The sequence below is a fragment of the Cervus elaphus genome, chromosome 27, assembly GCF_910594005.1.
Source record: "Cervus elaphus chromosome 27, mCerEla1.1, whole genome shotgun sequence".
NCBI classification, from domain to species: domain Eukaryota; kingdom Metazoa; phylum Chordata; class Mammalia; order Artiodactyla; family Cervidae; genus Cervus; species Cervus elaphus.
Window position 1 is genome coordinate 14,385,784 of NC_057841.1, and position 22,197 is coordinate 14,407,980.

A 22,197-nucleotide genomic window follows, 5' to 3' on the forward strand; every position below is an offset into this window, starting at 1 on the left:
ATATTGGGCACCTACCGACCTGGGGAGCTCATCTTTCACTGTCATATCCTTTTCCCTTTTCTTACTGTTCATGGGGTTCTCAGGGCAAGAATACTGAAGTGATTTGCCATCCCTTCTCCGGTGGACCATATTTTGTCAGAACTCTCCACAATGACCTGTCCATCTTGGGTGGCCCCACATAGCTCATGGCTCACAGTTTCATTGAGTTAGACAAGGCTGTGGTCCATGTGATCAGTTTGATTGGTTTTCTGTGACTGTGGTTTTAATTCTGTCTGCCCTCTGAGAGATAAGGATAAGAGGCTTATGGAAGCATCCCAGTGGGAAAGACTGATTGTGGTGGAAACTGGGTTTTTTTTCTGATGTGCAGGGCCCTGTTCAGTAAATCCTTAATCCAATTTTCTGTTGATGGGTGGGGCTGTGTTCCCTCCCTGCTATTTGACCTGAGACAAAACTATGGTGGAGGTGATGAAGATAATGGTGACCTCCTTCAAAAGGTACCATGCATGCACGGACACACTCAGTGCCCCCGGCCCTGCAGCAGGCCACCGCTGACCCATGCCTCAGCCGGAGACTCCTGGACTCCCATAGGCAAGTCTGGGTCAGTCTTTTGTATGGTCACTGCTCCTTTCTCTTGGGTCCTGGTGCACATAAAGTTCTGTCTGTGCCCTCCAAGCGTGTGTTTCTCCAGTTGTGTGTAAGTTCTGCACTCAAAACCCACTGGTCTCCATATTCAAATTCCCTGGGGGCTCTCAGACCCTTTGCCAGATCCCCAGGTTGGGAAATCTGTTGTGGGTCCTAGAACTTTCTTAACAGTGCGAGAATTTATTTGGCATAACTGTTCTGCAGTTTATGGGTTGTCTGCTCAGTGACTCTATGGTGGGGTAAATGGCGACCTCCTCCAAGAGGGTTTATGCCGCACCCCGGACTGCTGCACCCAGAGCCCCTGCCCCTGAAGCAGGCCACTGCTGACCCACACCTCCATAGGAGACACTCAAACACTCAAAGGCAGGTCTGGCTCATCTCTGCCGGGTCTCTGGGTCCTGCTGTGCATGAGGTTTTGTTTGAACGCTCCGAGCATCTCTGACGGGTATGGCATTTGATTCTAAACATGATTTCACCCCTCCTACCATCTTGCTGGAGCTTCTCCTTTTCCCTTGCGCATGGGGTATCTTTTTCAGAAATCTTTCAGAAAACGGACAAAACCAAAAGCGGCTCCTCTTTTGTTGAAGAGGAGTTGTGGACTCCAGAGCCCAGGTGGTGTTTCTGTTCCTTTCACACAAGTAGTGGTGATTAATCAGGCTCTCATTTGGAATGTTCTAGAACTCTCTTGATCACACTTGGCATACTGCAATCTCATGAACAAATTTAATCCTCCATCAGGAACTCTCCTTAACCTCTTACCAAACAACAACAACCACAGATGTTAAAATACATTTGAATTGTTGAGCTCTTCAAAACTCTTTATATGGACAGAGAGTATAGACATCATGCACCAGTTTATCTGTGCTTCCCTGGTGGTTCAGATGGTAAAGAATCTGCCTGCAGCGTGGGAAACCTGGGTCTGATCCCTGGGTTGGGAAGACCCTCTGTAGGAGGGCATGGCAACCCACTCCAGCATTCTTGCCTGGAGAACCCCATGGACAGAGGAGCCTGGTGGGCTACAGTCCATATTATCACAAAGAGTCAGACATGACTGAGCTATGAAGCAAGCATGCATGCATGCACCAGTGTATCTGTATTTGTTTCATGGCAACACATAGATCGAAGAACCAAGTGTGAATCAAGATGAATGAATCATCATAAACAAGAGGACACTGCCCCAAGTCTAAAGAGTTTAATATCTGTGAAAGTTTGATATAAATTAGTCATTTCATAGAACCCTGGAATTCAGTGAAACAATTCTCTGCTGTGTTAAAGAACCACACAGTGTGAATTCTAGGTTAGGTTTTTATATTGGGTTGGCTGAAAAGTTCGTTAGATGTTATGGAAAAACCTAAATGAACTTTTTAGTCAACCCAATATTTTCATGACTGATACAAAGTGAACTAAGTATATAGATTATGGAAACATTCATTTCAATTCTGTGACCATAATTCAGAGACTTAATAGCCTATTGCTCTAAATTACACTTATACATATAGCATTAATATAATATTAGCTAAAAGGCTTGCCATATAGCTATGAAGCTAAGGAAAATTTTTCATTTATATTTTAATTTTAGCTTTAAATAGATAACTCTAGGAATATTACTCAATCTATATTAACTAAGACTGAAAATCAATGCTTTCATTTAAACTTAAATACTAATGCATCCAACAGAATTAAATCCAATGACTCTGATTTTTTTTCCTGGAGCTATTGTGAAATTATTTGATCCATCTTTCTTAACATTTTGAATCTGGTCCATTAAGACTTTGAAAAGGCAGAGAAATGCTGCATTAAAATTAAAAGCTCATATTCTGAGAAGCAGCTAGCTAAACTTTGAGACATTAATGTCTAGATGTAATATGTCTATTGTATATGAAGGGAAATAAGCTTCTATTGCTTTTGCCTTTTCCGAAGCTGTGTTTTATATGTAGTTAAAATAAATAAACTCCTGTTGTCCGATCAATAAGCAAGGCTGTTTTTGGAGTCAGTAGAAATAATTGTGTGTATACACGGAATTTTAGAAAGGTCTAAACTTTGTACCCTACAGCTATTCTGCTCTATCCATTATTATTGTGCCATATTCAATTATAGACAATTATTTATGTACTTTTACCCATCATCTGAACTAATTAATTTCTGCCCTGATTTTTTTTAGTTTACAAGTTTGATTGACTAGTAGAAAGAATCTGTTGCTTTAGATACCAATAAATTATATTCTTTATTAAAATAAAATTTTTTGATGAAGATATTTCTCAGACTCTTCTCAGAGTTTTGTGTCACATTTTAATGATTATCCTTAAACACCTTAACACATCCTGTCTATGGTCTTCCTGAGGTGTCATTTTCAGTATAGATTTTTAGGATATGGTGATGCTTGACTGCATTTACTTATAATGAGCATCTAGGAACAGATTTCCACTCAAGTCCTGTACACCTTGCCAACCAATTAGAATGAAAAGATAGAAACCCTGTTACAATTAGTGAACTTATACTTTGGCTAAAGCCATTCCTACACACCTTCTATATAATTATCATAGTTCTAGTCTGTCCTTTTCATTCCTTATGGTGGGGTATAATACTAAAATCATCAACAATTAGGTCACAGATTTAATAAGCAAATACACCCTTCCATGTCATTTCCTTTGGAAATATTTATTTCCTAAGTAATTCTACATTTGTTATTATAGTTTGAGGATAATATACTGTTAAGATAATGTTTCAAATGTAAGCATAATTTTATTCATATTTTAGAAGTTTTAATTGGTCTTGACACTTCTCTGAAGATTCATAGAGTTTTTTAGATATTAAATATTATATATATATTAAGTAAAAATTATGGATAATGGGGTATATTCTAAATGAAGAATATCAAGGTATCTTAGTAATTGACAGTCACCCTGAAAACATGGTCAAAAGCTAAAGGACAAAATACACAATAAAACTCTATATTAATATCTTTTTAACTGTATACATAATTTAAAAAGGATAAAATGGAATATAAAATGTTTCACTCCACCACTCTTTCAGAGAAGAAATTTTTACTCAGTTTTTTAATGTTTGTCTTAAGAATCAAATGTTTATTAAAATTAATAATTAGTTTTTATGAGAATGAACAAACTTTTTCCCCTAGGCATATGCTTATCTATCAGAGAAGGAAATGGCAAGCCACTCCAGTATTCTTGCCTGGAGAATTCTGTGGACAGAGGAGCCTGGTGGGCTGCTGTCCATGGGGTCGCACAGAGTTGGACACGACTGAAGTGACTTAGCATGCGTGCATGCATGCATGCTTATCTATGAACTCGAGACCCAAAAATTCCAAGAGTAAATCTTTCAGCTCTTATGAGGGATAAACTGCTGCCTTGGCATCCTTCAACCTACAGTTCAAGCTAGAGGTTGAACTGCCATTTCTTTCGTCTTGTACAATTAATTCATCCCCAAGATAAAGCTATAATCATCAGAATGATTTGCCACAATCTATATGGAAAGGGATATAAGAGAGTGGACTCTCCAAACACATTGCTAAAATTTGAATTCTGGATTTGTGACCTCAGTGTTTACCCTCTATGATGTGTTTTTTCATGTTAAAAAATGGGATATTATACCATTTTATAGTGTTTTCTGTGAGTTCTAAATGAGTTACAATGGGAAAGCTCTTAGAACGCTACCTCACACAGAATATGACCTTCTCGCTGTTGTCACTAAGTCATGTCTGAGTCTTTGCGACTCCATGGACTGCGGCACGCCAGCCTTCCCTCTGACTCCTTGTAACCCCATGGACCACAGCATACCAGACTTCCCTGTCCTTTGTGGTGGACCACCTCTGAATGCAAACACAGGTTTGGGAAAATGGCGACCAGGCAAGTATACGTTGGGTTATATCAATGAATGGCAACAAAGATACAAAATTTTAACTAAGAAATAGAACAAAGATTAATTTAAAATATGTTTTTATAGACAGACATAAGGTCAGAAGCTAAGGAAATCAGTAATAAATACATAAATCAAATATAACACAGGAAAAGGAAAATACCTTAAGATTTAGCTATAAAAAAAAAGGGGTGCCATCATTTTGTTACCTGTTGTGGCCTTGTGGCTCAGGATGAAATAGGAAATTTTATAAAGGAGAGTTCAGAGAGTAAGGAGGGCATTTTTTTGTATCTTTCCAACCATAGAATCATAAAATTAAGGATCAATGTGATCACCATGGTAATAAAAACAAATTGATATTTTAAAAATAATTTGTGTACAAGGATTAACTGATATGGTATTAACCATGGGACTGCTCTAGATGTTAAAGAAGAAGAAGTTAGGATAACATACTAAAATTGTGCCTTAGAAAATCACTGTATCAGTGAAAGAGCAAAGGAATTTAAGAGGGAGAGACTGTCAGCTCTGTAAATCCGGGCAGGTTTACACCATCCTGATTATGGACATCTAGGAAATGTGAGTTGAAGCTATTAGTTCCAATATGTCTTGTGAAGTTTAAAGATCTGAGGTAACATAAATGAGGACAGGACATTAGGCCTTGGTTTTCCACTCTAATTCTACATCTTAGAACAGTTCTTCACATCCTCTAGGTACTCAGTAAATATGTGTTGAATGAGTAAAAAAAAATAAATAAATAAACAGATGGATGTTGAAATTTGCAGAAAAATATAGGAGGTTAGAAACATGAAAAGGGTCACCAGACTGGACACACCAGTATAAAGTCAAATTTTGATATTAAAGAACAGCTTCTTACAGATTTTAGGGTGTTTCCACATTCTTTCTTTACTGTGGAATCAGGACAAAAGGAAAAAAAAAATAACTCAGGCAGAATAAAATTTGTAATAGTTGAAAAGATTTCCCAGAACACAGATGCTCATATTACTTTATGAAAGAGCTTTCTATAGTGCATTAACATTTGATGTACTTCTGAAATGAAACACACCCATTTGTAATTCTTTATCCATCAACATTCCCAGTGAGAAGTTCAGAAAAAAAAGATGTTGACATAAAAATGATAATAAACTTAATTTGCAATTATATTCTTCTATTAACAATGTCAAAAGCAAATAAATCCTTCTCTGGGCAAAATTTATTCTATCTTAATATTTTGCATAATTTTAAAAACTCTTTTGTTTTATCTTCACAGTAATGATCTGAGTCTATTTTACTCTTCACCCTAATTAATAGGCTAATAGTCAATTAAAAAATTATTCAATGGTGAGTGGAGATATTTTTTAATATGGGATCAAATGGCTTTCTTAGCATGTCCTAAAACTGTTTTGCTGTAGCTTTATTTCTATACAATTCTATCAATCTTGGAACTTCACAAATGTCCTGTGTCATTTTTCCTAGTACTATGATGTAAATCAATTTTAGGATGCAATTAAGACTTTCACTCTCCTCTCACAGACTTAAGTTTACAATATTAACACCATAAAGACACTTGTCTTCTAGGCACTGAGATGATTCTGTGAAAGCTGCTTTTAAAGACAGTGCCTTGTTTTATTTGGATTCATTGTGTAATTAATATATTTCTCTCAGATACAGACAATTGAAATAGCACACTCAATGTACACTTTTGATCTATTTATTTCTTAGAAAGGAGAGAAATCTATACCACAAGTTTTAGTAAAGTCTCCCCCATTCACCACTCCTTTCATATATGAAATTTTAGCTATTTTTAAATGCTTATGACTCCTAGAACATCTCAGGGTGCTTCATATTCATTTCTTATCTTTGCTTATTATTGTTCAGTTGTTAAGTCATGTCCAACTCTTTACAACCTCATGGACTGCAGTACCTCAGGCTTCCTTGTCTTTCACTGTCTCCTGGAGTTTACTCAAACTCATGTCCACGGAGTCAGTGATGCCACCCAACATCCCATCCTCTGTCATCCCCTTCTCCTAACCTCAGTCTTTCCCAGTATCAGGGTCTTTTCCAATGAGCTGGACCTTCACATAAGGTGGCCAAAGTATTGGAGCTTCAGTTTCAGCATCAGTCCTTCCACTGAATATTCAGAGTTAATTTCCTTTAGGATGGACTGGTTCGACCTCCTTGCAGTCTAAGGTATTGCATTACCACAAATTAATAAGCTAAATGGTGGAAATACACACTTTTTGGAAAGTGCATAAGTGTCCTATAAATACTAACTGATGCTGATATTTTAGGTAAACTAAATATATCTTTTTTCCAGAATTTTAATTTCAACATTTTTTTTCAACGTTAAAACATAGCATTGGAATGAACACATTTGTTTCTAAGAATCTGGGCAAATTTATACTGATAGCCCATCAGTTCAGTTCAGTTCAGTCACTCAGTGGTGTCTGACTCTTTAGAGCCCATGGACTGTAGCACACCAGGATTCCCTGTCCATCCCCAAATCCCAGAGTTTGCTCAAACTCACGTCCATTGAGTCAGTGATGCCATCAAACCATCTCATCTTCCATCTTCAATCTTTTCCAGAATCTGGGTGTTTTTCAAGGAGTCAGTTCTTCATATCAGGTGGCCAAAGTATTGGAGTTTCAGCTTCAGCATCAGTCCTTCCAATGATATTCAGGTCTGATAGTCCATGCAACATCCTTAAACTGAATTTATTGACTTTTTTCCTCCAATGAGCTTTAATTTTTATCCATGTTATTATCCAAACTCTTTTTTTGATAATTGTCTAAATCTTGTCATTCATTTGAAATGATCCTTTTTATGAAACTAAGTCAAATATGCAAGCTTCTGACTACATCTCTATCTCACCCATGGATTTTTCAATGAATATTCTTGGCCTCAGACATACCCCCAGTCTCTTGACCCTCATTTTCTCCTTACCATACTGACTGCGTGCTCTGTGAACATCTCTGTGTTTGTTAGACTCCACAGTTAGGCTCTTCTGCCTTATACTAGGAATACCTTTGGATTCCCTGATAACTCGGCAGTAAGGAATTCGCCTGCTAAGTAGGAGATGTGAGTTTGATCACTGAGTTGGAGTAGCAAGTAGTTGGAGTAGGACTAGTAGTCCAGAGATCCTTGGAGTAGGAAATGGAATTCCACTCCAATATTACTGCCTGGGAAATCCCATGGACAGAGAAGCGTGGCAGGCTACAGTCCATGGGGTCACAGAAGAGTCAGACAAGACTTAGCGACTAAAAAACAACAGGATTACCTTTACCCTAGATCAATCCACCTGGCTAGCTTCTCTATGGCAACTCTTGGACTGTTGAAGTGTAATGGAAAATAAAGTCACAATGCTTCAGATTTGATCACCTCTATTGATTTCCTAACTCTGCATCAACTGAACCCTAATTAGTGCCCAGAAAACCTTTGTTCCTAATTGGTTTTACTTTTTTCCCCATCCTCTCCATAGTGGATGTTTCAAATGTTTTTCTTTTCTTTCCTTCTTTTTTAACCTATGGCATGGCATTCATGCATAATTTCAGTGAACTCAAATCTTTATTAACAAAAATATAAACCGTCAATAACAATTTCCCACAACATTATACCAACAACCCCTAAAATGATCTTAACTTATACCTTTACTGTCCTTCATGTGTCAGACTCTAACGAACAAGAAAAACGTCCTACAGAATAGGGGTTATTCTTCCCCTACTGTTGGGGCTACCTCCACCCTCCCTCCCTAATCCCCAGAATTCACATACAGAGGAGTGAATGACAATATTTATATTCATCCTTCATTATTATGAAACAAAAGGTGATCGAGAGAGTATATTGTAAGAAACAGCATGGAGAATGCTTTTAAAATTATTGAAGGTAGCAGCATCCTATTTCATACAAGCAAAGAATTATAATGATGTTTTATGCCATATATCTTTCAAAGAGAAAAGAATTAAGACTTTTTCAAAAATGTTTAAGACAACCCTATCTCTGCGTTTTCATCATTCTCAGTAACGAAAGAGTGCTTAGGGCACATTCTCAACCATCCTTGCCTCATCTGGATCTTAGCTACATGCTTGCATTTTTTCAAGAAGGCACATGGCTAATTCTCCACTTTTAATTCCAACAGATAAATTATATATCTTCAAATAAAATACCTGACAGAGTTAAGGTGATGTTTTATCATCTTTTCAGACTTAAAGAAGACTAATTGTTCATTGATCTTGTCAAAAGATTATTGGAAACTGAAGATTCATGCTTTCTACTTACATAGTTTTATAGCATGTTCTTTTGTTAAACTTTATTCCTATCATGTACTTATTATGTTTAATCTTATATGTTGTATAGACCATACAGTTGAGCATATGCTATTCAATATAAAATGTTATAGATATCTACCCTTTCTAAGGCTTGCGTCACATTTAAGTAGGTAGCAAAAAAAAAAAAAAACATAAATGATGATTACTTCCACTCAAATACTGTACTCATTAGGAAAAATAAATTACTTATTAATTTATAATTAAACTTTATTTGAATCACAAATATCTTGTGGTCTTTCTCTCCATGAATTATAAATTATAAAAGGCTGACATAACTCCTTAGAAAATCTCTGTAAAATTGGGATGAAAATATTTTTCATGAGACCTATTTTGTACTTGGGAAATTCACTAACTTTTGCACTGTTCTTATTTATTTTTACATGCAATTATTTTAAGATAAAATACTGTCTCATGATTACTATAAATTTCCTTTGTTCTTATTGTGTCAAAGAAATTTTGTAAAAGATATGGTTCAAAATAATTTAATCAAATATCACATGCATATAACATGTTTTACAGATAGTACTGAACTGGATGGAAAAAACATCTGATGACATCTTTTTTTAGACTACCATATTTAAACAGTATGACAACTCTGTTTTTCTTAAACTTTTCATTAATAAAAATAAAGTTTAAATTCACATAAGAATGCTTGTATTATGCCTGGACCTTGATGAAAAAATTAAAAATAGAAATGACTGAAATACAATTAATCAGAATGAATCTCCAGTTTTCCCAAACCTAGACCCTAACAGTTAATAAGGAGAGAGAGGGAAACCGTGCCAGCAGCCAGATGACACTGAGCTGATTGCTACTCATGGGATCAGGGATCCTGCAACACCAACAATGACTAATAACTGATTTTCATTATAAGCTAAATGAGAAATGTTTCAAAGTAAGAAGCATGGAAATATCAATAAAATAAAGATTGCTACAAACCTTACTTATATTTGTTAAACTTCCCTCAACTGCCTTTTACTTATACTCCCTTCTGCTTACCCTTGTTCCTAAAGTTAAATTGGAATGTCTTCATAATTACAGGCTGCTGTTTATTTTCTTATGATACAAAAACTTTAGTAAAAGAAAAAGAACAGTAAAATCATAATGAGGAAAATATCCTATAAATTCATGAGGTCTTTTGTCGGAATCAAAAGAAGGGGAGCGTGAAGAAAACAGTACTGCCCACTCCCAATCCCCAGTTCACTCTAATCGTAAACTTGATAATAGATTTCTCTGGGCATTTTCTCATCTAGAAAAACAAAATGAGAATTAAGACTGTAAATGCACGAAAAAAAATCTTAACAGAATCATCACTGAGCAAATATATCCTTTTTTGTTTCAGATATATATTACCCTAAAGAATATATCAACTTTGTTATTATTCTTTTCCTTTTGAAATGGAGTATTAAGCAAAGCCTAAATGATAGGTGAAATAAGATTTAATAAGATCATTCAAAATATTTTAGTAAACCTCCTTAACAAATTCTATCATCATGAAGTTATGATATTCACTGTACCTGGGCCATATTGTTTAGTAGCTAAGTCGCGTCTGACTTTTTGTGACTCTGTGGACTGTAGCTCCCCAGGCTCCTCTGTCCATGAGATTTCCCAGGGAAGAATACTGGAGCGGGTTGCCATTTCCTTCTCCAGGGGATCTTCCTGACCCAGGGATTGACCCCACGTCTCCCGCATCTCCTGTTTTGGCAGGCAGGTTCTTTACTACTGAGCCCCCGGGACAGCACACCTGGGCTATGCCAAAGTATTTATTACGAGAAATACTGTCTGAAGTATTTAAGTTGATCACAAGAAGTTTGTAATGGGCTTGTTCAGACAGAGGAGGCAGGGGGACTTTTGTCTCCTAGCAGTATGTTGGATGTTTAGATTTCAAGATCAGCTGTTTGTGAAAAGAAGTAGGGGAGAAAATAATAAGAGGAAAAAAATATTCTAGAAAAGTTATTTGTGGGATAATATCACTGGAGATTATCCTAGTGAAAATGACATTTTCCTCACACTTCTTTATCGTCTCTCTTTCTGGGATAAATAGAGATGGTATTTTGACATCAGCAGTTAACATCATAATGATATTGCCAGAGAGAAAAACTGAAAGTAGAAATGCAATTGTGATAGGAGGAAATTGATGCCAGCAACATATTAGCTGAGAGGACACAGACTGTATGGAGAGGAACAGCTATGAAGAACTCAAATAGTAACATCTAACATGTGGGGAAAGATTATGTAATTCCTGCCATATTTCCTGTTTCTAAAATATTCAATGTCCTCTTTGATTACTAAAATTGATAAATTAGGCTTGATCAGAGCAAAAATAAGTTTAACTTGGAAAAGGTGGGTGTTTGTATATTACAATGTAAGAAAATGTAGTTGTTCAAATAGCTGTTGAACAACAGCATTAGTCAAGCTTCAGTTAACATGGATTTATCTTCCACATTTTGATTCTGCATATTTTCTATTGATTTGCTTAGTATTCATGCAGAGACCTTGAAAAAAGATTCATTTTGCTGATGGATGTCGGGGGTGGAACTGCATCATTGCACAGAAAATGTATTAACTGATATAATACAGTCATAAATGTAATAGGATTCATCACGACCAATAAATAGTGCGATGATGACTACAAACTTTTTCTCTGGTTTTTAAAATGTGTGTAAAATAGAAAGTTCACTGAGATTTTAAACCTATAGGGATTCACATTATAAATAAATAAATAAACTGAAGCTAACCATCTCTGGTGGCTCAGACAGTAAAGAATCTGCCAACAGTACAGGAGACCTGGGTTTGATCCCTAGATCAGGAAGATACCAAGGAGAAGGGAATGGCTACCCACTCCAGTATTCTTTCCTGGAGAATCCCCATGGACAGAGGAGCCTGGTGGATTACAGTCCATGGGGTCGCAAAGAGTCGGACACTTCTGAGCGACCAACGGTTTCATTTTCTTTCAGGATACTTAAAGGTAGAGGGGCAGTTGATGGGATACAATAGACACTTTTATTTAAGTCAAAGTGGAAAAAACTCTTTCTTCTGAGAAAAGAAAAAGCTTTCCTCACTTTCTTTTAAAACAATGACCCAAATAATATGAATATAATTTGTAACTTTCTTTGTGAAATTTATTTCAAATTACTCAACCTTAGTTGTAAATTGAGCTTATTTTTTGCTGGCTCTGTTGTTTAATTCCAGGGAAAAAATATATAAACATATCAGAATAAGGAAATTCACAAGTTTCCTTCTGGCAGATATTTCCATGTACTACCTCAATAATTCTTATGAGTAAGGTCTGCTTGCTTATGAATCAGATGATAAATGTATTTGTACATTTTGTACATAAATGTACAGGTCCACCCTGTACAATCATGAAATCTTCAGTTGGGAAATGGATTAGTAATTATCTCATTTAATCTTCCATTAGTTAAAACAGTTGCTCCTTTAAGATTCTTTTCAAGCTATCATTCAACCAACACTTCAAGTTAAGTGGAAATTTTTCTTTTTTATGGCAACATGATAAATATCCCACAAATGCTCTGAGAAAACATTTGCCTCATATTTTCTCTTGGTTCTTAACCAAATTAAACAGTAAGTAGTCATATTTTGTCAGCAAATGATTTTAGTCATAGTGTATAAATTCCTCTCCATCTTTAGGTATTTCATGGATACAAAATCAGAACCTTACACATTACCATCAAGGAAGGAGTATCATTATAAATTTATTAAGAAAGCATACGCCATCTTCATCTTACTCATTTCCCAGATATTTTGAAAGAAATAGATATGCATCATTTGTTAAATATTAAAATACCCATCAAATCACATCAAAATTGATCTAGCCATATTAACCCATCTAAATTATATAGCTACATTTATTTTATTTTTCCTCCTGGTGATTCATCCTGCCTACCTTACAAAAGTATGTTTATTTATGCTTCACCCTACAATATAATAGGGCAAAAATATCTATTTATATACTAATTTACATCGTTAATAAATGTTTTTAGTGCGTCTTTCAAGGAATTCCATTTTAACTGTTTTGACCTATATATAAACTGCTGTCCTCATTAGTACGGTGGTGAGTATCCCCACATGTCACGTGGGAGACCAGGGTTTGATTCCCCAATGGGGAATATATAAATTACATGCAGCTATTAATTAATGATCATGTTACTAAAGGTGCAATAGAATTTACTGAATCCTTTTTTAATTAGAGCAATTAGGTATCTTAACAACAAGCTTTTTAATGTTTACCCAGAAACATTCCTTCTGCATTTTAAATTCTTGAGATTTTATAGTAGGCATTGTTTGAGTGAATCAAAAAGAAATATATGCAATGCAAAATAGAATTTTTACTATTGTAGATGGCATTAATGTATTATGGGTATAGGATTAGTAGTACATTTAGTAACTTGTACAAGTATTGTTTTTCTTTCAAAATATTTACAGACATTCTATTTATTGATAGGAAAAGAAAAAAGTCACAGCCATCAAACTATTTTTATGTTCATGTATTAAATGGGTCCTGATACTGTGTTTGAGATTTTAACTGCCACTTTCTCAGAATTTCACATTGTAAAGTTGTATACCATGACATTTTTATTTCCTAGAATATATTTGTTGATGCCACACAAAAAGTTATTTTTTCACTCTAATATTAACTCTTAAAATTCACTACAGAAAAATTCCACCGAATTCCTTTTTTAAAACTCTTCATTAATGGCAGGAGTAGCTTATGCCATATTTTCTTCTGACTTTTCAAAAAAAAAGAAAGAATGAAATGCATTAATTAATGGAAGAAAGGTAAAACAACAACAAGTGAATGCACTGTGATACTGAAATATCATGACTAGAATAGCAGTCAGACCCAGATTGTGATAAAGTTGTGTAACACGTAAAGCAGTATGGGTGAGACAGTGTCGCTGGATCGAGTTGAGAAATATCCATTCTGGAGAAGCAATAAAAGATTATCCCCAATAAAATGAATTTTCCAAAAATTATTTAATGACCTGAAGTAATCTGTAAATTGAGGACAAGAGCTTCGAAGCAGGACTTTCTGAGATATTTAACTGGATAATTCATTTATGAAAATAAGGCAACAAGGTAATGCTGCCACATGTTACCCTATTCACTGCAATTAGCTTCTTAAGCTTGTCCCCAGATAATTTAAACACTGTTCGCTAACATATAAAATCTTAAACATAAGCATTCAGTGTAAACACTGGATATGGAAAAATGGAATTTGCCACAAGTAACCCAGCTATCTGGGGAAACATAAGAGTCACTACAGGATAGAAAAATCACTGATGCACATTGAAAGGAAATCATCCATCACCAGCTTCCTTCTCTTCTTTCCACAACATCACCAGGATCAGGGCTTTGTCATCAGAACCCCTTATTCAGTGACAACCCAGGGGGTAAAAGTGGGGGTTTCCCTGGCAGCTTAGTCAGTAAAAGATTCTGCTTGCAACGCCGGAGACTGCAAGAGACCCAGGCTCGATTCCTGGGTTGGGAAGATCCCCTGGAGAAGGAAACGGCACCCACTCCAGTATTCTTGCCTGGAGAATCCCATGGACAGAGAGCCTCGTGGGCTACAGCCCATGGGGTCACAAGAGTTAGACACAACTTAGTGACTCAACCGCTACCACCACCTGGGGTAGAAGTAAAATTTTTACATGGAGTGATGAAAGTAACTCAAATTACTAAATCTTATTAACTTAGCCATTTTTCCTAAAGTCTGACTAGCACACTTAAAACTTTACCAAATATGAGAGCATAATAAATGATTATTTTAGGAAACAAAACCACAAAACCTAACCACTCATTTGAAAAAAAAAATTGACTCAAAAAATAAGGAATATTTTAAGTGTAATTAACCACATCTGAAACATCTGAAAATATGTCTAATGGGAGAAGAGGATTAGATCTGACAGAGTGCCTCAAGAACTATGGACAGAGGCTTGTAACACTGTACAGGAGGCTGTGATCAAAACCATCCTCAAGAAAAAGAAATGCAAAAAGGCAAAATGAGGTTGTTTGAGGAGGCTTTATAAATAGATGAGAAAAGAGAAACTAAAGGCAAAGGATAAAGGAGAGATACATCCATCTGAATGCAGAGTTCCAAAGAATAGCAAGGAGAAATAAGAAAGCCTTCCTCAGGGATCAATGCAAAGAAATAGAGGAAAACAATAAAATGGGGAAGACTAGAGATCTCTTCAAGAAAATTAGAGATTCCAAGGGAATATTTCATGCAAGATGAGCACAATAAAGGACAGAAATGATATGGACATAACAGAAACAGAATATATTAGGAAGAGGTGGCAAGAATACACAGAAGAACTATACAAAAAAAGATCTTCATGACCCAGATAACCATAATGGTGTGATCACTCACCTAGAGCCAGACATCCTGGAATGCAAAGTCAAGTGGGCCTTAAGAAGCATCACTATGATCAAAGCTAGTGGAGGTGATGGATTTCCAGCTGAGCTATTGAAATTCTAAAACATGATGGTGTGAAAGTGTTGCACTCAATATGCCAGTAAATTTGGAAAATTCAACAGTGGACATGGGACTGGAAAAGGTCAGTTTTCATTCCAATCCTAATAAAAGGCAATGTCAAAGAATGTTCAAATTACCATACAATTGCACTCATCTCACATGCTAGCAAAGTAATGCTCAAAATTCTCCAAGCTAGACTTCAACAGTACATGAACCAAGAACTTCCAGATGTTCAAGCTGGATTTAGAAAAGGCAGAGGAACCAGAAGATCAAATTGCCAACATCTGTTGGATCATAGAAAAAGCAAGAGAATTCCATTAAAAAAAATATCTATTTCTGCTTCATTCACTATGATAACAGCTTTGACTGTGTGGATCACAACAAACTGTGGAAAATTCTTAAAAGAGAAGGGAATGCTGGACTACCTTATCTGCCTCCTGAGAAATCTGTATGCAGGTCAAGAAGCAACAGTTAGAACCAGACATGGAACAATGAACTGGTTCCAAATTGGGAATGAGTACATCAGGGCTGTATATTGCCACCTGCTTATTTAACTTCTGTGCAGAGTACATCATGTGAAATGATGGGCTGGATGAAGCACAAGCTAGAATCAAGATTGCCAGGAGAAATATCAATAACCTCAGATATGCAGATGACACCACCCTTATGACAGAAAGTGAAGAAGAACTTGAGTCTCTTGATGGTATTGAAAGAGGAGAGTGAAAAACCTGGCTTAAAACTCAACATTCAAAAAACAAAGATCATGGCATTCAGTCTCATCACTTCATGGCGAATAGATGGGGAAACAATGAAAACAGTGAGAGACTTTATTTTCTTGGGCTTCAAAATCAGTGTAGATGGTGACTGCAGCCATGAAATTAAAAGATGCTTGCTCCTTGGAAGTAAAGTTATGACCATCCTAGACAGCATATTAAAAAGCAGAGACATTACCTTGCTGACAAAGGTCCATCTAGTCAAAGGTTTGGTTTTTCCAGTAGTCATGTTGTGAGAGTTGGACCATAAGGAAAACTGAGGGCTGAAGAATTGATGCTTTTGAACTGTGGTGTTGTATAAGGCTGTTGAGAGTCCCTTGGACTGCAAGGAGATCCAACTAGCCCATCCTAAAGAAAATCAGTCCTGAATATTCATTGGAAGGGCTGATGCTGAAGCTGAAACTCCAATATTTTGGTGACCTGATGTGAACAATTGACTCATTGGGCACTACCTTGATGCTGGGAAAGATTGAAGGCAGGAGGAGAAGGGTGTTGACAGAGGATGAGATGGTTGGATGGCATCATTGACTTGAAGGACATGAGTTTGAGCAAGCTCTGGCAGTTGGACAGGGAAGCCTGGTGTGCTGCAGTCCATGGGATCACAAAGAGTTGGACACAACTGAGTGAGTGAACGGAAGAGAACTCAGGCAGCTATGAAAAACAATATTTATACTCTTGAAAAATAAAAATAATGAATAATGAAAATGGAGCTCACATTATCACAATGTCTGAGTAAATTCTTTTTCTGTGGGTTTGCTTCCTATTTCAAATAAGCCTCACTATTTTTCCAATGAAATTTTTACCTACTGTTAACTTCTAGGCTAACAGTTGGAAGCACATATTTTGTTAGCTGGTAATTAGATATAATTACCTGAAGTGCAACACCTCATGTTAGTTACAGAAACCATGTTCATTGACTGTGGGGGAAATGTCATAGATGAGTGGCTAGTTCAATTTATGCACTATGTGTGAATTTGCTCAGTCATGTCCAGCTCTTTGTGATCCCATGGACTATAGCCCGCCAGGCTCCTCTGTCCATGGGGTTTCCCAGGCAAAAATACTGGAGTGGGTTGCCATTTCCTTCTTCAGGGGATCTTCCCCACCCAGGCATTAAACCCAGCTCTCCCACATTACAGGCAGACACTTTACTGTCTGAGCTGCTGTAAATCAGTAAACACCTAGATCATAATTGAGCTTTCCATAGTTGATTTCTCCTACATGGTGGGCCAGTTTTATATTGCAGAATACATATTAAGAGGAGAGTGCACTGCTTAACAATCTGTCTGTGAAGAAAGTCCTTAATTTTTACATGAACAGCCATGAAGGTGGATAAAGCCATCAATGGTGGGTGCAATTGAGTGAGGCAGTGAAATCTTATCCAAATGTGGAATAAACAACTATCCTGGTGATGATGGAAAACTAAATATTGAACTTACTATACAAGTAATAGGCAATCAAAGGACACTTTGTTGTTTGAAACCTGGTAGGCGAGACCACCTCTTTTGTTCACTCTAGAGCAGTGCTGTCCAAGAGAACTTCGTGTGATGAGAGACATGTTTATACTGCACAGACCTATGCAGTAGCCCAGGAGCCACCTGTGACTTTTGCACAATGGAGGGACTGAATTTATAACAGGTTTTTTTTTTTTCCCATTTCAAATTATTTAAAATGAAATAACAATGTATAGCTCCAAGAAACTCCCGGGCTTGCAGAGGCTGGAAGAGGCTAGGGAGAATCTTCCTCTAGAATATTCTGTGGGACATGAAGTCCTGCCAGTGCCTTGACTTTGGACTTGGCTTCTGGAACTCTGGGAGAATAAATCGCTCTTCTTGGAGCCATCAACCTTGCTGTCATTTGTTACTGCAGCTCTAGAAAACTGACCAGATTGGTTCAGTGAGGAATTTGAAACTGGAGCAAGGGGCAGAAAGGATCGGAAACAAGGAAGCGTTTGTTTATGACAGAGGTCCAGTGGCATCATCTATTAATAACTGCCAAGTCTGAGTGCTGGCAGCCGCAGCACCCACATCAGGCTGCCTGGGTCCTGTAATTTCACTGATGTTCCAAGACCTCGTCTCTATGGCTACAGTCCTCACTATAAGCCTGTTCCTTCGATCTTCCCCTTAATGGTGTGACTTACCCAATATCATCTATCACCTGGTTTAGGTTAACGAGAATCGATTTTGGTCATCTACCACTAAGATCTAATACCTCAGTGGCTTTGAGCACTTTTCCCAAGCTCAATAATTAAAACTGTGTATATTCTATATCTAAATAAAGAAATAAAATGTGTGTGCTCTTCATATCTCAAAACTTGAGGCCAGTACAAACAAAATGTGTCTCAGAAATATGATGCCCTTTTCAAAATGAAGCACATGATGAGTTGTCCTATTGTTTAGGGGAAAGCGGAGAAGTGTCTTTTTTTCACATTGAGAATTATGATTGCCATTAGGAAGCCAGGACTGAGAACATAAAAGCTACCACAATAGACATGCAAATTGAACTGAAATATTTCTTTTGGCAGCAATTCAATTTTAAAAGTATAACATAGTTATCAGGGAAAATGACATATATATTAGTATTCTTATTTAACAATGACTGTTATTTAAAAAGCTTATTGCATTAGAGAGAAAAAAGCATTCTTCACACTAAAAACTTAACATTCCAGTAAGCTGTAAGAAGTATTACTTCACATTATTGTGGATAATTCATATATTTTAAAAGTATTTCTTTTTCGGTTAGAATTCAGAAACTGGTAGGGCTAAGTAAACAACTTTATTATTTTCCTAGTCTAAAATTTTAAAAGCCATTTACATTTAAATGATTTGATGAGTGAACCAAATGCCTTGAAATATCCCAGAAAGTTATAGACATCATCTAGTTTATAGAATATGTGAATGAATGTATAGATATGTTTTCATTTATTATGCCATTTCTGCTTTTTTTAGTATAGACATGTTTTTCATATAAGTATAGCTCTAGTAATACATTAAAACATCTTTTAATAATATAACTCTGTCATACCAACTTTTCATTCTCAAAATTAAGGAACTGAGATTAGGACTGTCCTTTGTGTTCATTGTGTGGTACCTGGTTTATGTTGTCTATTGTTTCATAATTATCTGCATCTGCCTTCACCTGTGCAATGCTCTATAATTAGCTTTGATATGAAATAATGGGGCATGTTAAATTTAGTATTTTGTAACTGTAGGCTATGACTCTCTTTTGCTTGCCTTTTCCTACATGTATGGTTGTCTCATGGTGAATTGGGCTTGTTTTTATCTCATTCTAGTGTGGCCACTGAAAAATCTCAACTGAGGTTGGTGTTTTGGAAATGATCTGTTTTCCATGTAAAACACCTTGGCCTAGCTGTGAGTATCCACACAACCACAGGCTGAGAGATGCCAGGGTTTATTTTTCTATTTTCTTATCTTCTACAGGCTACATCCTTTGCAAGGGGAGAAATGCTCATACATGCAGGTTGCCATGGAGATGTCCATCTGAATTTTATACTCACTGCAGTTAGATCATTTCTTCCCTGAAATGTATATGACCAATTGCTACAGTTGTGGCCATTCTCTACCTCTTAGAGCAGGAGACCCCAGCACACAACACCACGCGACATCACATAGGGAAACGCATTTCTTAGGGGGTATTTTCTGAATATACAGAAGGGACTTGTAGGAGAAGAAACAATCTTTGTAATATAGGACGGTTTGGATATTTATTCATGCATTTTATTCATGCATTTGTTTATTTTCTGACTCACAGACTACTCTATTATTAGGTACTAGTTTTGAATGGTGTTATGTTGGATAATTTCTGGAAGTTTTGGTAGTTTCTTTTAGGACATTCCAGTCATGATACTTCGGGATACAAGAGTTCCACCCTGATTAGGATACTTCATTAGACTCAAAGACATTACTTTGGTAGGAGACGGTGTTATTATAGCTCTCCCAGTGCCATGGGGAAAGAGACCCATGTCACTTCTCTGCCTTTGAATGTCTGTCCCCAACCAGGTAAAAGTACCATTTCAACCCTGAAGGGCAAGTGGCAATAGGCATGTCGGTGTCATCCTTGCAGTGACATAAGGAAGTTATATTCAGGCTCATATTTTATCTGCTTGAGGCAGATAATAAGGATACTGCTGATGCATTAAAAAAATAAAAGTAAAACAGCAACAAAAAAGGGAAAGGCATATAGAATATTCAGTATAAAGAAAGAAAATACAATTTACAAGTGAGTGCAATTATATGTATAGGTAGTTAGATAATTCATATTTACTTAAGAAGAAGTCTTCTAACTGGATCCTTTGTTGTTGTTTTCGTTCAGTTGCTCAGTCGTGTCTGACTCTTTGAGACCCCATGAACTGAGGCACACCTGGCTTCCCTGTCCTTAAACTCATGTCCATTGAGTTGGTGATGCTATCCAACCAGCTCATTCTAGGTCTGGATCTTTAAACTTCAATAAACAGTTTATCATGGAGTTGTATTAAAGGCAAAAGCTTGAGATTTTTTTTTCCCCTAAAAACTAGACAGATTATCTATAAGTTACCTGAGAGAAAATGCATTCAACTAAGAACACAAAGAATCTAAGAGCAGTAAGACTTCTGTTGTGAGAAAATAAAGTGGATGTTGAACTTTACCAATTTGGAGTTGTGGCCATTGGATTAAGCTGAACAATTAAAGGACAGTCATGGAAACACTGTACTCAAAAGACGTTGTTATTGCTGCATTTGGGAGGGTGCTGCTTGTAATCATTGAGATTGTGTGTCTAATTTTAAAAAGGGTTTACAGCATTTAAGAGAACCCTGCATTATGACTGTATAAAGTGCTGGACCTGTGGAAAGCTAAATTTACTAAGTTTACAATCAGGTTTAAATGGTTTGGAAAATCTAAATCATCATATACATGCATTCAAAAAATTTGTTAGTTTGTGTAAACAACATTTGAATAGTAAGAGGTCATGTCTAAGTAGCACTGACTTTAACATTAGACTTTATTCCTAAAATGTCTTTGGAAGATGTATTTTTCACATTAGAGCTATTGATTCCTGGTCTTGATTTTGTCTCCATCGATTACAGCACCCCTTTTTACTTCAGAGAATCAGCAAGAATATTCTCTCAGGCCCAACATGATGAATGTCAGGCCCCTTAAAACTCGCCAAAGAATTGATGCTTCTGAAATGCGGTGCTGGAGAAGACTCTTGAGAGTCCCTTGAACATCAAGGAGATGAAACCAGTCCACCCTAAAGGAAATCAACCCTGAATATTCATTGGAAGGACTGGTGTTGAAGCTGAAGCTCCAATACTTTGGCCACCTGATGTGAAGAGACAGCTAACTGGAAGAGACCCTGGTACTGAGAAAGACTGAGGGCAAGAGGAGAAGTGGGCAGCAGAGAATGAGATGGTTGGATGGCATCACTGACTCAAATGACACTTTCCACTCCTTCCCTGCAGATAGCTTCATCGGTACCGTTTCTCTAGATTCCATATCTGTGCATTAATATACGGGATTTGTTTTTCCCTTTCTGACTTAATTTCTCTTTCTTTTCTTTTTCAAAGAATAACAGTTTTAAAAATGAACATCATTTTTTTTTTAACAATAAAGGAAGGAATTCATTGGGTAATTACTAAGGGAAGATTTAGGACTTCAAAAGGGAAAATCATGATGACTCAGCTAATTAAGGCTTCAAAAAGAGCATTTGGAATAAGAGAATTAGTCCTGTGTATACACAGTTTATTTTTTTGGGCTCCAAAATCACTGCGGATGGTGACTGCAGCCATGAAATTAAAAGACGCTTACTCCTTGGAAGGAAATTTATGACCAACTTAGACAGCATATTAAAAAGCAGAGACATTACTTTGCCAGCAAAGGTCTGTCTGGTCAAGGCTATGGTTTTTCCAGTGGTCATGTACGGATTGTGAGAGTTGGACTGTGAAGAAAGCTGAGTGCCGAAATATTGATGCTTTTGAACTGTGGTGTTGGAGAAGACTTGAGAGCCCTTTGGACTGCAAGGAGATCCAACCAGTCCATCCTAAAGGAGATCAGTCCCGGGTGTTCATTGGAAAGACTGATGCTGAAGCTAAAATTCC